The sequence below is a fragment of the Lagopus muta genome, chromosome 26, assembly GCF_023343835.1.
Source record: "Lagopus muta isolate bLagMut1 chromosome 26, bLagMut1 primary, whole genome shotgun sequence".
Classification (NCBI taxonomy): domain Eukaryota; kingdom Metazoa; phylum Chordata; class Aves; order Galliformes; family Phasianidae; genus Lagopus; species Lagopus muta.
In genome coordinates this window covers 4,334,024-4,352,646 of record NC_064458.1, presented here as the reverse complement: position 1 = coordinate 4,352,646, position 18,623 = coordinate 4,334,024, and the positions used below count along the sequence as shown (strand labels likewise).

Sequence of the window (18,623 nt, the reverse complement as noted above, 5' to 3'; positions counted from 1 at the left end):
CTGTGACACGGTGAAAATTTGGAGAACAGGGAGCAGGAGAGCTTGGCCAATTTGCCTCTGTGTATCCTGCTGCAGCAGTGTGTGACCATGCACATATGTGCTGCCAGAAATGCATATGCATTTCCCTAGAGGTATGCATATCTGCCTGCACGCCCTGCCTGTCTCTGCTCAGATGTGCACTCAAGAACAACAAATTGCTCTGCTCCTCCCTGGAGGCTGAGTGGTTATCCATTTATTGTCGCTGTTCTTGGCCTATCACTTTCTAGTTTATTATCCCCTTGGATTTATTTCTTTTTTTTTTTTTTTATTCAGTGCACTGGAAAACCGATACGCTTAGAGCATCAGCACTTAGAGATGCTTCCAGAGCCACGCTGCCAGAGCTGGATTGCTGCTGCCTGGAGCATACATCTGAGGCAGGACAGCTGCATGATGGAGACATCACAGCCCTGCTTGGCCACACACCTCATGGCACAAGAGCAGGGATGAAGGCTGTTTTAGAAGCAGTTAGATGACATGGACTCTGAGTAATATAGGGGAGAAACACCTCTGGCCAAGCTTGATAACTAGCCCTGAGGTAACTGCTGCTTGCAAGGGACTTGGAAGCTCCGAGCAGAAATAGAGGCAGTTTGTCTGAGCTGACAAACTAAAGCTGCAATCACTGCAGGTCTTGGGAGATCAAACAAGTGGGTCCCATGGGATCTACAGGAGAGGGAAATAAGGCTGCACGAAATCTGGTACGGCAGCACGCCCTGCCTCTCTGCAGATCCCTGGAGATGTACTTACCTCTGTGGTTCTGAGCCCTGTGCCCACCCTTCCAAGGGCAGCAGCATCTCCTGGAGGGGAAGGATACACCTAAGGAAGAAATCCAATAGTTTCTCATGGGAAATGAGAAGTCACAGAGCAGTGAAAAGGAATTGCCTGGCTGTGCAAACCACCCAGTGCCAAGGTGTGCCTCCCCACTACCAGGTAATAGCAGCTCCCACAGGGAGCTCTGAGCCCACTGCTCACTGCAGGGCAGTTGGACCAGATGACCTCTAAAGGCCCCTTTCAACTCAAACAATTCTGCGAATTCTATGACCAGTCTGAGAGCACAAGAGCAAATACAGGGACAGGCTGGGGTAACATCACCCTTCACAGCAGTTGCAGGGCTGTGAAGCAGGAGGAGAGGGCTGCCTAGCCCATATATCTGGTACACACAGCAGTCGTCCTGCTGTTTCCAATATCTCCCAAGACTATAAAGGTAATACTTTAGTATCAGCCCCTGATTCAAATTTATTACTATGTTATCATTGCTATTATTACTGTAAAAGTAGAGAGTCATGGCTGGGTCATGCATGATCCCAGCATCTTGGATCGCTTCTGTAGGCAGAAAGCTAGACTTCTTATGAGCTTAGAGCTACACTTCTTATGTTTGACCCTTGCCACACGATCACACTATAACCCCCATCTCCCTCAGTACTCACACTCTCTGTTGCCCATGGGGTCTCTCTGGGAGCTGGGATGGGAAACGAGGCCAATCTGATGCAGCTTCCTTCCAGCCTCGCAGGTGTCAGCTGTGTTTTTGCAGCCTGGTTTTACAGCACAGCTGGGAAAGGGAAGCTGCAGCCCTCTCCATACCACAAGGACAGAGCAAAGCTCCCTGCAGCTGAGCAGAGGGTCTGCCCACCCCAGAACGTCCAGCAGTCAGGAGCATTTTTTCTCCATGAATCTGCCCAGCTCGCCTGAAGCCAGTGAAACTCAACTGAGCTGTGCTGCTTGAGGCTCAAGCCTGAATGTAGGAGCTGAAGTTTCATTCACCTTTCTTCCACTCTAAGATGGCTTTGCATTGCACCTGCCAATATACATATAGGATCCTGGGCAGCAACTGCTGCTGACAGCTCTATCCTCTGCTACTAGGCTCTGTAAAGCAGAGCACAAGGACCTGTATGCTGTACTGATGTGTGAGTGCAAGTGTTGAACAGACCCTGGAGCTAGTGCTGAGCTGCATGTGACACCACACTTCCTGGGTGAGATGCAGCACAGGCAGCAGCATATCAGCCCATATCAGCCCATATCAGACAGCCAACGGCTGGTGCTGCCAGCTGTCAGTCAAGACACATAAAAAGCCCATGGAGAAAGGACACGGGTGCTATAACAGCACTAGTCTAGTCATCTAGCCCCAACCCAAGGCCAGTAACTCTCCATTCTCCAGGCTAAAACCAGCTCATGCTTCCCCAGCTAGTGCTTTGACTAGAAGCTGCTCCAGCTTCTCACTGCGGAGTCTGAATGTGAGGACATCAGCACTGCACACGCCCAGAAGGAGCATGACACGAGTGCTGGTATCTCCATCCCCGAGATCCACAGATCCCATTGCTTATGCCCTTCCCCATACAAAACCAGCAGGAGGGCATTCAGAGTAGCTTTGACTGAGGTCAGTGCCTGCTGACCCTTCCCTCCTCCCAAAAGGGAGAATAGGTTAACTGCCCTGCTTGGTGGTGCAAATTCAGTATTTGTCTTAGCATAGGAGAACATTTCTCTGCTGATGCCCACACAAAAGCCTAGGGAGAGAAGCTGAGGGCACAACATACCCAAAGGGTGCAAAGGCCTCGAGGCTGCTAAAAGGCAGCAAATCTGGAGCCTCACCAGCCCTTTACTACCTTCCATTCCAAGGGTTCCTGGTACCTCTGTGCTGTTCCCACTACAGCACCATGGCATCAGTCCATCCATTATGCAGGCTGCCCCAGATCACACCATCTTTTAAGAGAAGACTGAAGATGGCCATCTGCTCATCAGCTTCACTACAGCCTGAACTCCTGCCCCTTTTCTCAGGCTTCCCTTTTTAGGCTACCGCAAGTTATACTGAATATATGGGTAATGGAAACTTGGGTTGCAGTGACTGTGAGCAGCACTGTCTCTGAGCCTCTGGGCTTCAGTGGGGCTATGGGGACTGCTGACACCAGTGATGGACAGAACAAGCAGAACAAGGTCAGCTCGTGGCTGCACACCCAGAGCTGTCATGCTGCCTTGTTGCCTCGCGCATGCAGAACCCCTGCAGTAAAGAATGGACAGAACTAGCAATGCAGGCCTAGAGCTAGCCAAGTTCATCAAAAAACTCATCATACCCAAAGGTGGAGAAGAATCTTCAGAGCCCAGACTCTGAAGACCCAGACTGGATATCGTTTGCCCTCAGGCCTCACCTAGAGGTGCAGAAAAGTAGGTGAAGTTGCAGCAAGCTCATTGCACTCACATCATTGCACACTATGCTGGAAAGCAAGACAGAACACACAGACCAACAGTATACCATCCCCAAAGCATGTCCAGTCTCCCAGAGATCACATGTGAGTTGTGATACCTTTGGAATGTGGGACAAGAACAGACTTTCTTTTGCTCTACAGACTGCTAGCTCAGAGGCATTCAGCGCTATAGAGCCTAAATAAGGCTGAAAGAGTCCAGTAAATAATGCTCTGCCTATTTTAGAGCTCCCTGGAGTTGTTTGTTCCTTTCTGTGGACTCAAATGATTGGTCTCCTGTGGACACAGTGCTCTCTGCTTAAACCCCTTTTGCTCTTAAATAGCCACATGAACTGGGTACAGCTTTAGTTACACCAGTCCATTCAAGGAACAGCTAAATATGCTCCCAAATACACTGGTTTAATGATCAAAATCCTCCTCAAACACGGTTCTGCATTGGGGTCAGGAGCACAGAGACCCTGTAGCTGCTGATAGGCAGCACTGACCCCTGCCAGGACAGGAAGAGAAAGAGCTGGCAAATAAGGACCTGACAGGCCATCGATACCCACGGCTCCATGGGTGCCAATGGACAACTGGAATGTGTTGCGCTCTGCCTTGGGGTGGCTGAAGGGCAAATCCAGAGATTATGAGTAAGAATTAAAGGCAGGCTACCAGGGGTTGTGAGTGCACAGACAACTTGATGAAGATGAGGAAGATGATGAGGCATTCTACAGTCAGATGGAAGTAGCCCATGATCACAGGCCGTGTTCTCATGGGGGAATTCAACCACCTGATATCGGCTGGAAAGACTTCACAGCCAGGCACCAGCGGTCCAAGAGGTTATTGCAGAGGACTGGTAACTTTGACACAGGTGGTAGAGGAGCCAACAGGGAGAGGCATGTTGCTGGACCTTGTGCTAACAAAAACTAAGAGGTGTTTGGAGTGAAAGCTGAGGGTAGCCTTGACTGCAGCAAACATGAGATGGTGGTGGAGTTCAGGACCTTACAGGGAGGATGCAAAGCTACAACAACAAACACAACCATGGCCTTCAGGAGAGCTAACTTTGGCCTCTTCAGAAACCTGCTGGTAGGAATCTCATGGAATCAGCTCCTAGAAGGAAGAGGAATCCAGTATCTCATCATCTGGGCTCAGAGTCATTTGTACTAGTAAGAATTCTAGCAAAGGAGGCAAGAGACCTGCATGACTGAGCAAGGAGATCATGATGTTGTTGGTGTGACTGGTCTTGTCTTTTGGGAAGGAGAAAGATGTAGCAATTAGCACACCTTCTCAGCCTGCAGGAAGGGCTGGAAGGACGTTAGCCCTGCTGTTACCTGACCAAATAGGGATGAGTGGGAGAGGTGAGGCTGAGATCTCAAGGCAACTGCAGATCTCTCACCAAACAGGTAGGCAGAATTTTGCAATGTCTACCCAAATGTACATAAAGGATGAACCTTTGTTCCATCATGGTACACGATAGGTGCGAATGTACCAGCACTGTAATAACAGTAATGCCTGCTTCTTAATACTACACTGGTATTAAGGAGTTTTAGTTGGGCTGGGGCAACAATGAGAACAATGAGAAACCTCAGAATAAAGAAATGTACAGAATGTAGAAAAGAGGACAAGCCATGCGGGAGGAATACAGAGTTATCATCAGAGTATGCAGGGATGCAATGAGAAAGGCTAAGGCCCATTTGGAATTTAATCTGACAAAGGGTATAAAGGACAGGAAGGGCTTCTTCGAATATATCAGGAGCAAAAGGACGACTAGCAAAAATGTTAACCTGATAGTGAACAGGGAAGGAGCCCTGGTGAGAAAGCAGAGTTACTGAGTGCATTCTTTACCGCAGCCTTCACTTCTGAGACCAACTCACTGGAACTGCAGACCCTGGAGCCCAGAACGTCCCAAAACAGGAAGACTTTCCTTTGATGAAAGAGGCTCGGGTTAGGAATCATTTGTGCAGACTTCACTCCCATGGGTCCGCGGGCCCTGATGGGATGCACCCGTGAGTACTGGGGGAATTGGTGAATGTTACTGGTATCATCTTTCAGAGGCCATGAAGGACAGGAGCGGTGCCTGAGGACTGAAAGAAGGCCAGTGTCACTCCAGTCTTCAAAGAGGGCAAAAAGGAGGACCCAAGAAACTGTAGAGCTGTCAGCCTCACCTCCAACCCAGGAAAGGTGATGGAATAACTCATCCCAGAGGCCATTTCTAAGCATGTGGAGGACAGTAAGTTGATCGGGGCAGTCAACATGGTTTCACCAAGGGGAAATCATGCTTAACCAATCTGGTAACCTTCTATGGCAGAATGACTGGCTGGATAGATGAGAGGAGAGCAGAGGATGTTGTCTTTGTTCAGCAAAGCTCATGATGCTGTCTCCCATAAATCCTCACATGTAAGCTCAGAAACTGTTTGATAGATGAGTGGACAGTGAGGTGCATTGAGAATAGGCCAACATCATAAAATAGGAGGCATTACTTTTGGACCAGCCCTGCTAATATTGTATAACAGTCAATATTTTTTATTAAAACATTAAAAAAAAGAGAGAGAACAACAAAAACATAATATTGGTGGGATGTGTAGCACTGTTTTTGTGAAACTAACACATCAGTGTGGTTCAGTGCAGTGGCTGCAGTTCTCAGTGAGCTCAAGGTGGTTGTCACATTTTTTACGACATTTTGCTCTTCCTGTGTTTCATCCTTGACAGCAGTTGTTCACAGACGTACGTACTGCCAAAAAGCGACGGCATGAGCACGATGTGACTGTGAAGGGAGGGATATTTCTCTGGTAAGAGAGAGATTTATAGAGTTCTAACGAGGAGACATGGTCAAATTTTCCTTTGACTTGAATGTCTGTTTGCAACTCTATATACTCCATTTGACAACTCACAAATAATGGATTTACATTGGCTGAAAACGGAGTTGCAAATATACCAAACATTTGATGATCTTTTTTACTCTTGAAACTTCTTCTCCTCTCCACACAATAAAATCTGTGCTGGAGGGCAGCCCCCCACCTTGGGATGCTCAAGGTGCATCCAGTTGTCTTCTAGACAGACCTCAGAGAAGCCAGATCCATCACTGATGTGATCACCAATGCAGCAGTTTGGGAGAAAGCATCACACATTACCCATAGTGGTGCTCTGGGTCCGGATCACACCAGAGCCTCACATCAGCAGCACCCCTGGAGGATCCCCACCAGCTTTGAGCTCAGACTGCTTGGTTGCAGCGAGTGCTGCGTTGGATGTCGAAGTCTGCTTCAGGAATGGCCACTGTCCCTTCCTAATTAAATGGATAAGAAAAGGTGCAGGCTCAGCTCTGCAGCCCTGCTGGCTGGGTGTTTGCTGCAGCAAAAGCACAAGGCCTGCACCTCTCAGCCAGCGAGCAGCCGGCTTCACAGGGCTGGCAACCCAGAGACATGGAGATGTGCAGGGATGGGCTGCCCATCATCCCCAGTGGAAGGAGTGCACCTATGGGCTTGGTGGGGAGTGTGAGGTGCTGCTGGCCACTTCTATCTACAGGATGCTGCTGGAGAAAACAGGCAGAGAGCACAGGGCCATAGGGAGAACAGCAAATTTGTGGGGCAGCGTGGCCCGTGCAGATCATGACTCCTGCCCCCACATTTGGTCTGCTGATCTCAACAGTGCAATCAAAAGGTCTTGGGGCAATGCTGAGCAGCAGGTCTGGGATGCAAAACGGTCAGCAGGCTTGAGACCCACAGGCAGAGCTCTGCTGAGAGCAGGCCCAGGGCTGGGGAACTCAGGGATGCTGACCCCTGGAGATGGGACCATTTCATGCCCAGGTTACAAGTGCAGGTCACTGCAGCTCTGTCCTGGCAGACAGTGGGTACATGTGCTGCTGCCAATGGTCTCAGCAGCCTCCTCTGCTCCCTGCTCCTCCTGCCCCATTGCCTGGCCCTGTGCCCTGGAGCAGCCAGCCCCACGCCACCCTACACCCATTTGGCAGCCTTCTTCATTTGTCTTGATGTCTTTAATCCTTCAGTTAAGTGGTGCAGATCTGCACTGAGAGCAGGAAAGCAGCAGCCTAATGGCCATTAAGTTCCCCTTCAGAATATTAGATTCTGATTTTACTTTGTAGGCAATATTTGCTGTGAAATCAGAGCAACTCCCAGGCGCCTGACAGCCCAAAAGTGTTTTCTCCATAGGAGCAGCTGTTCAGAAAACACACCAGCTTGGGATCTACTGACATTTCACAATATGAGGCAGTTCATAGCCAGGAGCCAGAGGATGCCACCGGCTTCTGTCACCCATGTCAGCTTCCATGAGCAAACCACACTGCCAAGGAAACAGGCCTGCTGCTGCAGCCCTCTGGCCTTGCAGCATCCACCCACAGCTTGTCATTGCTGCAGCCCCATCCTCTCCATGATCACCAAGGAGTGCTGGTCACTGATGTCACTCCACCCCCGGTGAGGAGTGGGAGAGCTGCCCCTGTAAGGCTGCAGGCAGAGCAGCAGAGTTTACCAAGCTCTAGGAAAAGAGCACATTTCTCTGTTAGCAGCACGGTGAGGAAGGCAGCGATGCCTTGTTCTCTGCCAGTGCTGCCTTCAACAGGTGGGTGGCACATTGCTGGGACCAGCTGGCCTCTCCCAGCACGGAGAGCAGGTTGGCAGGCAAACAGAGCCGCGGGGGTTCCGCATTCACGGAGCAGTGCTGAGTCCTTTCCAGGGGGAGCAGCACGCTGCCATTGTGCCCACGCCTTTCTTATGTTCTGCAGGGTTAATGCACAGTGCCCCTTCCTCTCCTGGAAGCAGAGCCATGGCAAGTGCTCCTGAGAACATGTCCTGCAGAAGCTCACCAAGGGTTCCCTGGGCTTCAAGGAAGAGAGCCGTCTTGCCCTGAAGATTTGGGTATTTAGTGCCAGCAAGGACCAAGCTGGTGCTAGATTCTTAGAAGCATGTCACAGCATGAGACAGAGCCCACTGCCACCCAGCCCACCTGCCCAGACAAACTGGAGGCAGCCAAGACTGCACACACTTTTCCTGCCACCCCCTCCACCTGCCCTACAGAGGCACAGCAAGAACCACATGTGAAGTGAACCAGGATGTTTGCAACTCTGCCTTCTCCCAGCTGCAAAACCGGGGCTGGCACATTCTGAGTGATATCATCACCAAGGAACGCTCCCAGACTGCCTGCTCTGCCTAGCTGCAAATTGAGCACCCCAGGGACAAATCTCCACTGCATGCAGTGGTTCTGCTCAGCTCATGATCTGTGCCCCAAACTGACCAGGATCCAATAGGGCAAAGCAACCAGAGGGCAAAGCTTTGTACCTTGTTGCAGTCCCACTCCCTGAGCTTGGGGTGCTGAGGCATTTGCAGTGCATCGAATGAGGCTTGTCCACCAGGCAGAACTGGAGTCACACTTCCCCCTGTACTGCAGACAAGAGGACCCTGCCATCCTAAGGATTTTACCTTCTTTACTTTGGGGATGATTTATGGTAAATTGCAATAGCTGGGAGAAAGCAGAAGAGAGATGGGAATGTCGGGGAGGTAAAGCTGGGAGTCCTATAGATACTATCAAATGCGTACCTGTCCCTGCCAACAACAGCTTTTACCATTATATTTAACAAAGGGCTCTGCACCAAAAACTGCTTGCTCCAAGCAGTCTCATCACTGTCTTCCCAGGGTTTGGAAGAGCTGGATCTCCTCTGCCATGGGCAGGGCTCACTGGCACTCCCAGCATCGCAAGGAGAGTTCCTGCAGCTCCAACTCTTCCTATGGGGGCTGAGATTGAAATTTCACAGCTCCTTCCTGCTTTGCTCTTTGGCTCCTTTCTCCCAAGGCTTGGTGCAGTTCTCTGAACAGACCCACAGCTCCGGAAGGCAGAAATCAACTTAATTGAATTCAAAGTTTCTCTGATGCACACCAGCACTCCAGACCCGCAGGGTGGGTATTCTCTGAAGACCTTCAACGCAAAGGGTTCTTTTGCAGACGCCCCATTGCACCCTGCTGCAAGAACTCCACAACCAGCAGTTTTGCAGCAGCCGCAGAAATTCCCTGTTTTTCCCCCCAAGAAAAAGTAAGATCCCCCCCATCTCCCCAGCCCGACGTTCTGGCGTAGCGGTGGTATTTCTTCCCAGCCCCATTTCGAGCTCCGGACCCTCAGATCCCAGCTGCGCTGCCGCTCAGGAGACGCCCCACCGCTCCGCAGGGCGCACCGCGGGCGATGCAGCCGCACCGGGGGAGCGGCTCGGGACAGAGACGGAGACCGGGGGGATGGGGGGCGGTGGGGCGGTGGGGCGGTGGGCTCTCCCTACGCGTCGCAGCCTCCGGCGGGCGGTGCCCGGAGCATCCCGGCCGGGTGAGCATCTCTGGTTTCGGTGGCACCGCGACTAAACTTTCCCGGCAGCATCCCCACACCTTCCCGGCGCGGTGCCCGCTGTGCCCCCCCGCCCCCCACCCGGCTCACCTGCGCTCCGGGCGGCAGGAGAGGGCCGCGCCCGCCCCGCGGCTCTCCGAGCCCATCCGGATCGGCCCCGTTCCGCAGCCTTCCCGGCTGATGGAGCGCAGCAGAACCGCCGCCGGCGCTTTGCGGGGCCGGGGTTTGAATTCGTCCAACCCGCCCTGATTGGGCTTCGGGGGGGGGGAAAGGGAGGGGGGGGGCGGGGAGGCTCCGGGGTGGGGCCCGGGAGTGGGGGAAGGGGTTGGGGTAGGGGGAAGCGGGAGGGGGTGGATGATGCTGGGGTGCGGAGTGGGTGGGAGGTGATAACGTGGGGATGCGGGGGGCGTGCGTTGGGCGCGGCGGTGCGGTGCTCCCGCGGGGCCGGAGGGATGCGGTGGCTGTGGGGAATGCGGGGGAATGTGCTGCCGTGCGGGGGGAGTGTGTGTGTGCGCGGGTTTGTAGGGGGGTGGGGGGAATGCGGGGGAATGCGAACCCCTTCGGGGAGCCGCGGAGCCGCAGGGCAGTGGGGGGACGCAGTGGGTGTGGTGCTGCAGGAGGACCTCGGGGCTGCGGAGAGGAGTGGTGGGTGCCACGGGGGTGTTGTGGAAAGGAAAGGGGATCGGCTGATGCCTGTGCGTGTGGTGCTGCGGGGTCACGGCGCCGCGGGGAGCGACCGCGAGGACGCGGGGGGCCAGGAAAAGCCTTAGGAGTAATAGGGACGCAGCGCTGTGGGGATGTGAGGGTGCAGAGGTGCAGCGTGTTTTGGAGATGCAATGGGATACCGGGGGTGCAGGAGGGCACCAGAGAACGCAGACACGTGGGGATGAGTGACTGTGCAAAGGTGCGTAGCAACCACAGAGGAGTGTCCCAGAAGCACCAGAGTATCCGCTGGGACCACAGCAGCTGAGGTGGCTACCACAGGTCTGAGCAGGGAGGATGGGGGGCATCTGCGGGCAGCAGAGGGAGAGGGGAGGAAGCACAGCCCAGTGGATGCTGGGGAAAGGGACACAGCCCTAAAGCACATCATCCAGGCTGAGACCCCCCAGGATTTCTCAGCCAGAAGATCCCTATCAGATGTAGCACTGCTGCTGCTTGTGCTCAGCTGGGAGCAGGTTTTGCTCTCAAAGATTAACAAAGCTGGGCCGCCTCCAGAGAAATGTCAGGGCCAGCACTAAGGACAAGAGAGGCTGGAGTGCAGGCAGTCCCCTCAAGCTAAGTGTTTCCAGCACACCATCAGACCATCCCAGTAGTCAAAGCACAGTTACACCACAGCCACTCCCTGCCTGGATTTACCCCTCCTTGCAATCCTGAGCAATGCTTTACATGCAATCCCAAGAGCAAAACACAGAGGAGATGACTGTGCCCCCCACCACCACTCTCTTCTCAGATTCAGCCTAATGGGTCTTTGAGCTCTAAGGTCTCCTGTGCCTCTTCCTGTCTCCTGTCCTGGCAGCTGGGTTGTGTCACTCAGACTTTTGTCTTCTGCAAAAGTACAGAATAGATATAGATGGTCATAAAGGTATTAGAGGGGCATTCAAAGCTGTGCTGGGCATGGTGGGGGTCGGCACAACTTTTGGGGGTGCTCATGCTCCAGGGCTGTGGCCAAAAAAGTGCTGCCTGCCCCACACACTCAAGTTTCTTCTAACACTCCCCATAGTGGGACATGCAGCCACAGCATCCAGTTGAGCATTCAGCCGTGTTGGACTCACCCGTGCTCCCTCCTTCCTGCTCCTTTCCCCAGGGATTTTGGCTCTGGGTGCACATGGGGTGTCCGTGTGGCACTGAGTGCTGAGAGGCTGAATGCTGTGACAGCCATTCTCTGTGCAATATTCTTCAGATATGTCTGGTGTTAGCACAGACAGCTCCCTGCAAGGTCCTTTTTCTCTCAGCATTTTGTTCCTGCAGGTGCATTGAGCACACTGGATGCTGGACCTGTGCATACATATGTGTGTTACCCAGGCCGTGGCCAACCAAGCTTGGGAGAACTGTGGGACAAGCACAGATGAACCATGATGGATGAAATTCAAACCCTTCTAACACCAGAATGAAACCAGAGGCACTCTCTCCTCTACCTCACTGCCTGGGTGCCCTCCCAGCTCCCTTTGAGGGCACAGTGTGGGCAGTGAGGGACTCTGGCATCTCCCCTATGTGGGCCACTGGACAGGTTGCAGCTGCAGCCCCAGGGTCTGCCTTCAAAACAGGTGATCTCAAAGTGACACAGCTGCACTACAACAAGCTGGTGTAGAGGCTGGGGAAGTTAGAGTCAGGAATGATAATAATACATTTAGACTAAGTCATGCCCTGCTCTCCTCCTCCAGTTCCTCCAGCATCCCCAGTCACTGCAGGGGCTGGGAGGAGGTGCAGGAGAATAATATCACTGGAGGACAGCCCAAGCAGGACCCACATCCCCTGCCCACTGCCAGAGCCGTGTGGCACTGCTCCTGGCATCTTCAACGGCTGCCCTTGCTCTTCATGAGCTCTGGGGCCAACTGAGCTCTGTCCCTGGAGCTCTTGCCAGGACCAGAACAAGCTGTGGCTGCAACAGGATTCCCACTTCCATAGGTCCATGCTGGTTCTTATCCTGAGAGCATATTTCAGCACATGCTGAGGCAATCCCCTTCTGGGATCTGTGGATCCTTTATCTCTGTCCCCAGTGCTGGGAGGAACGAGAGGAATCCTGTTGTTTAGAAAACCCCGCAAAGCCCTTAGGGGATTGATTGAGCTGAATGGAGGTGCTTTGGCACAGCCTTTGGGACACACTGCACATATCTCCCCACCAAGTCACGGAGGGCACTTTGCAGCAGCTTCTCAAGGCCCACATGTAGTGCAGCAGCACTTCCACCAGTCGTCTTCTTCCCCTGCCCTTCGTCCCATCCTGGAAGCACATTTGCCCAGAGGTAAGAGCAGAGCTGCTCAGCTGCCAAAGTGGAACACGGCTCAGAAGCTCATTCTGGGATTGCCATGCAGTGTGAAGAGGTACCCGTTGTCCAGATGGGGCCTGTGCTTCAAATGCGGTGGAAAGCTCAACGTCAGAGTGCAGCCCTGTGCTCCCCGGTGCTGGAAGGGGCTGCTCTCCCTCAGCCATACAATTTACCATTTCTATGGGCTGAAAGATTTCTGAGAGCTGCCCAAGCAGATGCTGATGGCATCTAAGAGAAAAGCACGGAGCAGGTTGCTGTGCACTGCTTATGTGTATCTATGGTTACAGAAGTCTGTGTCAGAGTATGTACGATGTTACCAGGGAAATCAGACGTGGTGGTGTCAACAGATACTGCAGGAGCTCATCCTCCATCAGAGCAGAGCTCAGAAGCTCAGTGCAGACCCACACAGAAACCAGCAGTGATGAGAATAAATGCCATTTGGAGAAGAAAACCATCCTACCCATGCAGAGGGAGGGGGGCCTGGCAGGGACACACAGGTACCACCCACTGCTGCAAGCGTTCAGCACGTGTTCCCAGAGACATCCAAACATGTACCACAGAGCTTCTCCTGTCTGAGCAGTCACTGCATCCTTACACACCTCCCTACAATTGGAACCCCTCAGGGTGCTGTAATGTAGCCCTGCATCCTTTCCAACAGCAAATGTTTCTGTGAGAGAGAATTTCTCTTCCAAAATAACAGTTTCAGGATCTTTTAAGAAAGTGGTTTCATGAAGTTTGGGGTTTTTTTCTTCCTGCATTTATTTGCATTTTAAAAATGGTGGTATTTTGGGGTGTTATTTCAAAATATATGCCAGTCTCACCACATCACCCCACTTATGGATCAGAAGCACTGCAGTGAAAAGCCTTATAGAAAACATGCAACTGAAAGCATACTGAAGAAATACAAGCTTTGGATCAAGGAAAGGAATCAAAATGTCTTATTCATCTACCAATCTGTAGTCATTGCTCAAGCAAAAGCTGTTTGAAAACCAGCAGCACAGAAAGTCACATGGGAGCTTGCTGGTTGTGGAGCAGCAATGCTGGATGTTCGGCCACATCCCGAGCTCAGCGTGATGTCGGGAGCTTTTGGCTTTGGGCATCTGCCTGTAGACACCTCAACGTGGAGGTGATGCTTGTAAGTGCTGAGCACTTTCCCTCTGGAAAGTAAATTGCTGATGGCATCTGCAGCCGCTGCCCAGATCATAACTCAGAGCTGACAATTGTAGCGCTGCTGCTTTTAATGATGCTCCGTGCCTCGGTTGTGCTGCTTGCTCTCTGCTGGTGCCATGCTGGAGTCACAGCAGTGACTCCGCAGTTTAAGAGGCTGTCTGGTTTAACACAAGCACCTCTACAGCCCCCTCGTCCCTGGGAGCTCTCTCCTTACATCCACGGGACACAGCCCAGGGTCCAACCTGAAGCCGTTTCTTTTCCCTTATGCTTCCTCTCAGACAGAAGTGTTTTAAGCAGTGCTTCCCCTCCCTCCCCCTTGGCGTGAGGTTTTTAAAGTGCTCTTAAAACTACTTAAAAAGTGCTTTTAAAATGCTCTCAAAGCATTTGCCTCTGAGAAGGATTTTGTTTCTTTGCTTGTTTGTTTTAGTTTATAGTCACAGAGACACAGTCCCCATTAAGTCCCTCCTGCTGCTCTCTCCAGCAGCACTCAGGGAGAGCTCTCAGCACTTTGGCCAATCTGATAAAGGAGACAAATCATTCTGGAGACATCTGCTGCTAAAATGAACCCATCTCATAGAAGACATGAGTGTCCTGGGAGATGGCACAGCAGAGAACCCTTCTGTTGGTTCTATGGGCCTGCATCTGAGTGAGGTGGGTACCTTTCAGGGATAGAACACACTTTGTTAAAAATATTTCCACCTTTAATGAACTTCCCATAAGCAAAGTTTCCTGGCACAGAACTTTCCTTGTAGCTGTAATTTGGCTGTGAACACTTTGTATGCTAGAGTCTGGAATAAAACACCCCTGTGCCATAAAGAGGACAAATTTCATCTAGCAGCGTGGGCTGCATCCCAAATGTATGCTGTTTGTAGGAAGAGAGGACCAAAGAGCACCTAGAAAGCAATTGGTGCAACTGGTGACCCGTTCAAGAACTAATCCTGGTAAGTCATTTAATCAAAATCAAGCATAACACTTGGAAACAACTGAAGAAATTCTTCAGTAGGAAGACTGAGGGCTGGCTGCCTAAACTCAAACACAACAGGACTCAGAGCAGCAGGGCAAAGCCCACCGGTATGGAAGTAACAAAATGAGAACACATTGTATGATAAGATCCGAGACTGCAAGCCATGCCATTCTCCCTCAGGCTCTCAAGAACTCCCCCACACATTGGCTGTCTCATGGTCTACAATTCAGAAGGGACAAGCAAATCGTGTAGACCTTCCATCTCATTTGGGCCATGCACCTACTGACCACACGCCTGGCCACCAGATCTGTTGTCAAAAGTCATCTACTTCAGACCCTGGATACTGTTTCCCAGGGAATTTGTGCCTAGATTTAATTACTGCTAAAATCTGAAACTTAGTTCTGGACAATACCAACAACAAGCTGTCTGAATTACCCCTTCCCTCTGAACTAAGCCTGAGTACTATTGTAAAATCTCTATAAATCCAGTCCAAAACGAATCCAGAATTGCTTTGAGCCAAGCTGAATCTGAGCAGTGCCAAGGACAGCTGAGCTGAGACTGGAATCTGCTTGGTCTTTGTTGAATCCAAACCAGGGACACATCACAGCATCTACTCATGCATCTCAGAGATTTGAGAGCAAGGTTTTCTCCACCATCTTTCAGCATCATCTGTAAAAGGTGCCTATTCTGGCTACGTGCAGAGTGCCATGCCTCCTGGCCTCACTCCTGGTACTTCCAGGAATCACAGCCCTTCCAGCAAACCTGCTGAAGGTTTGGAGCTGAGCTCTGTCTCAGTAAAATCTCTGCCTTCTCTTGGTCACCTTCCACAAGTTCACCGCTGATGGAGGATGCAGGATCTTGGAGGGCTCTCACAGGCACAGAACAACTGCAGAGGGAAGGATGTTCCATGCCAGATTCTCTTTGCAAAGCCCAGGAAGGGGCATACACAGACACTGCTCTGGAGGGCCCTGCCCTCCCTCATTTAAACAGTTTCTTCCTGACCAGGCAACACGCAAGTTGCCTTGGTTCTGTTTCCTCCATTTCACCTGATCTCACTGAGCTCAGAACAGCTTCCCATCCCCTGCAGGGATCTGGGGGGGAATGTGCTCAGGGGGTCACCGGGGGTCTGAGCCACAGCACAGCAGGAACTGAAGCTGCTGCAAAGAGCCTCAAGGGAGGGAGAGCCTGCAAGAAGGAGAGACAGGAGCCAGCAGGAGGCATCCATCCCAGCACTTTGGGCAGTAAGTTCCCCCTGTGGGCAGCCAGGAGAGCTGGCACAATGCTGTTAATGGTCCAGAGAACTCCTCCTCGTGCTCAGCATCCACCACACTGAATCAACGCACTGTCCTGTAAGGCTCCTTCCTGTACTCACAGCTGCCCTGTATGCTGCCAACCTTATAGGCAGTGTGCCCAGAACAGGTAGAGCAAAAGAGCAGGGCAGGCTTCAGCCAGGCCTCAGTGCTGGCTCACTTTCCATCTCAGAATGTGCCAGTATGGGCTGAGCCCCACAGTTCCTATATTAAATCCAAGGGCTGTCTCAGGCTCCTGCGATCTGTCTGCTCTAATCTGGCACCTCCTGAGGTGATTGAGATGATCAGGAGGGACGGAAGATGCACTTGCAGCCCAGAAGACCGACGATATCCTGGGTCCCATCAGAAGAGGGGAGGCCAGCAGGGCGAGGGAGGGGATTGTCTCCCTCTGCTCTGCCCTCATGGGGCCCCAGCTGGAATTCCGCCTCCAAATCTGTGGCCCCCAACATGGGAAAGATGTGGAGCTGTTGGAGGGAGTCCAGAGGAGAGCCACAAAGGTGATGCAAGGTCTGGAGCACCTCTCCTATGAAGATAGACTGAAGGGAATGGACTTGTACAGCCTGGAAAAGAGAAGGTTGCGGGGAGACCTCTCTGTGGCCTCCCAGTATTTCAAGTGAGTTTAGAAACAGGAGAAATTAGCTTTTTACATGGGTAGACAGTGATAGGACAAGGGGGAATGGCTTTAAACTAAGGGAAGAGCGATTTAGATTGGATGTCAGGTGGAAGTTTTTTGCTGAGAGAGTGGTGAGGTGCTGGAACAGGTTGCCCAGGCTGTGGATGCCCCATCCCAAGAGGTATTTAAGGTCAGCCGGGGTAGGACCCCATTAAGCTGTCAGGACCTCATGTTCTACTGCGGACAGCCCATCTCAGGCAACACCAAGGTCCCAACAGCAGGTGCATTCCTACATCAGAAAGAGGGCAGGGCAGGGAAGAAGGACACATCCTGGTCCTCACAGGTGGGATGGATGTGAAAGGCTCCCGCAGGATGCTGGCCCAGCTCAGATCATGCTGTAGTGAGGCAGGCCTGCATCCCCCTGAGGTCCCTAGGGAGGGTTATAAATTGCTTTTCCCTAACCAGGATTATTGATTGTGGTCAGGCCAGTGGCTCAGAGCTTGCTAATGAATTGTAATTGGAAAGAATCTCCACTTCGATACATTTTATTTTATTTATGTCCGAATTTGCCATGCATTAAGCTGGGGGCTCATTAAATTACTGAGGCAGACGGTTCCTGCCAAGATGGCCTGAGCTAATGGTGCTGGGCAGACTTCAATTGGGGACTGGCAGCAACAGACACAGGAGATACGTGGTCTGCAGAGAGTTCTGGTAAGCCTTGTGCTTCTGAGCTCCCTTCACATAGACAGATAAAAGACTGGCACGGCCAATACTGCTCCCTTCTCTGTGTAGCCCTCTCCTCTTTCAGTCCTTACTTCAACTTCCTACAGTGCTGGGAATGGATTTTTCTTGGGAAGCGATGTTGTGAAGTTTGGAATACAGTGGGTGAGACGGAGGCCACGCTGTCCTGTCTGCTGAGCACATGAGTAACCTGACCCAAATTCTACTCTCAGGAAGACCTGAGAGAGGAGAAGAACCGTAAGAGTGGGTGACTGAAGCAAATCGCAAGGGTAACAGGCCAGGAGCACTGTCCAGTCGAGCAAAGTGGGACCAGAGCCTGAAGACTGAGTGTGATCCAAATACTGTAAGGGCAGTGTGTGGTAAGAGCAATGTCATGGAACAGGACAAAGACAAGCCTGAGCCAGGCAAATCTCTGCAGTTTGTTGGTCTAAGCAAACTGTACTAGAACATGCTGGGTAATGAACTGGCTGTGGGATCGGGCCCAGAGAGTAATGGTGAGTGGATTTACATCCAGCTGCTGACCTGTCACAAGTGCTGTTCTCCAAGGGTCGGTATTGGAGCCTTTTCTGTTCAATATCTTTATTGATGACTAGGAGAAAAAAGGTGAAGGGCCTGGAGCATCTCTCCTATGGAGAAAGGCTGAGTGAACTGGGTCTGTTCAGCCTTGAGAAAAGAAGTCTGAGAGGGGACCTGATCCAGGTCTATAAATATCTAAGGTGTGGGGGGCAGAGTGGCGAGGCCGGACTGTTTTCAGTGGTGAGTGGAGACAGGACAAGGGGAAACGTCTGGAAACTGCAGCATAGGAAGTTCTGCACCAATGTGCGAAGGAACTGCTTTACAGTGAGGTGACAGAGCACTGGAACAGGCTGCCCAGGGAGGTGGTGGAGTCTCCTTCTCTGGAGATGTTCAAGACCTGCCTGGATGCCGACCTGTGCGACCTGGTGTAGGGAACTTCTTTGGCAGGGGGTTGGACTCGATGATCTCTAGAGGTCCCTTCCAACCCTTACAATTCTGTGTGTGTGATTCTGTGTGTGATAAGGGCATTGAGTGCACCCTCAGTAAGTGTGCAGATGACACCAAGCTGGGAGGAAGTGTTGATCTGCCTGGGGGAAGGAAGGCTCTACAGAGGGATCTGGACAGGTTGATCACCAGGCTGATGCCAATGGGATGAAGTTCAACAAGACCAAGTGCCAAGTCCTGCACTTTGGCCACAAAACAACCCCAGACAATCCTACAGACTTGGGACAGAGTGGCTGGAAGACTGTGTGGAAGAAATGGACCTGGGGGTGTTGCTCA

The 18,623-nt window shown here is 51.9% G+C and overlaps 1 protein-coding gene across 3 annotated transcripts in view; it reads right to left on the bottom strand.

Moving 5' to 3' along the window:
* Nucleotides 1-9,815, bottom strand: part of CTXN1 (cortexin 1) — a 52,559-nt gene extending 42,744 nt beyond the window's left edge. Inside the window, exons 1-3 of one of the 3 annotated variants that reach the window (XM_048927582.1) lie at nucleotides 9,636-9,815; nucleotides 3,102-3,176; nucleotides 784-852 (exon numbers count right to left, since the gene is read on the bottom strand). The gene's annotated coding sequence lies outside the window, so the exon portion shown is untranslated. The remainder of the gene's footprint in view (nucleotides 1-783; nucleotides 853-3,101; nucleotides 3,177-9,635) is intronic. The other 2 variants (XM_048927581.1, XM_048927580.1) reach the window with 2 other exon arrangements.
* Between the last annotated feature and the right edge of the window lie 8,808 nt (nucleotides 9,816-18,623).